The sequence below is a fragment of the Epinephelus moara genome, chromosome 5 (assembly GCF_006386435.1).
Source record: "Epinephelus moara isolate mb chromosome 5, YSFRI_EMoa_1.0, whole genome shotgun sequence".
Taxonomy (NCBI): Eukaryota; Metazoa; Chordata; class Actinopteri; order Perciformes; family Serranidae; genus Epinephelus; species Epinephelus moara.
Window position 1 is genome coordinate 40,665,463 of NC_065510.1, and position 1,276 is coordinate 40,666,738.

The following is a 1,276-nucleotide window of genomic DNA, read 5'->3' on the forward strand; positions in this document are numbered from 1 at the left end:
ACTGAGTTAAGTCTTTATTTAGGGTCAAAAGTCAGGAACAGCAACTCTGGCTTTAAAGTCTTAAAGGAACAGTTGACCCCAAAATCAAAAATACACATTTTTCCCATAGACTATAAAATAATGGACGTAGTCATCGTGACGTCACCCATCCGTTTCTGAAGAGTGGATTTGAAGCTCAAAATACTCCGCTCTGGACGTCGCCATCTTGGCAGTGCCTGACTCTGCCCAACTCCCAGACAATCAAAAATGGGCAAAGAGGTGGGCGAAGGAAGCCTGGTTGCCTAAACACGCCCACCTCGCTCGGCGCTGCTAAGTTAGCTAAGGCTAACAAGCTAGGCTAACAAGCTACGCTACTTTGGCTAGCCCTGTGGTGTTGTCTGCTCCCGCTTGGTGCCAGCTCCCCTGCAGCTCCCTCACGAAACTTGAGGTAAGTTGAGTTTAGCTTAAACTAACGTTATACAACAAACCTTGAAACAATGATTCAGCTGTTATCTTAAAAAAAAAAAAAAAAACGCTTCAACTTTTTTTATATAACGTTAATTATTTATTACACTCATTTTACTTTCATATGCAGTGTGGAGCACTGGTGACAGCTATGTCCGGCGTGGTGTCCAGAGAGCTGCAGAGACCTTGGTAAGCACCCTCAGAATGCCGGCCGTCCGTGTCTGCTGGTTTGGCTGGGGTGGACTGCAGTGGAGAGGCCTTCTCACCTTCTTTTCCCACTCCCTGCGAGGAAGAGCAGCACCAGATGTCCTCATCATCCACTGTGGCGGCAATGACATGGGGAAGGTCAGCATTGTCAAGCTGGTCAGCATGATGAAGGAGGACCTGCACCAGCTTCACCTCCAGCATCCTGGCATTAAGATAATATTTTCTTCATTGGCCCAAAGGTGCAGGTTGGAGGCTGGTGGCAATCCAGCAAAGATTGATAAGGCCAGGATAAGGGCTTGATTTTTCCTCTTTTCTACAAAATATTTACAGTATTTATGCAGGTCTTTACCTGTATTCCCTTAATTATTTATCAATTATTATTATTATTATTATCATTATATCATCATCATCATCATCATCATCATCATATTGTTGTGTTCCTTGGTCAGTGTTGGGTAAGGGTTACTTTAAAAGTAATCAAAGTACGTTACTGCGTTACTTTTTAAAAAAGTAACCAGTTACTTTACTGCGTTACTCCCTAAGTAAAGTAACTCAATTACTTTAAAAGTATTTCCAACGTTACTCCCTGAGAAAAGTAACTCAAGCACTTTTAAAGTACTTTTGA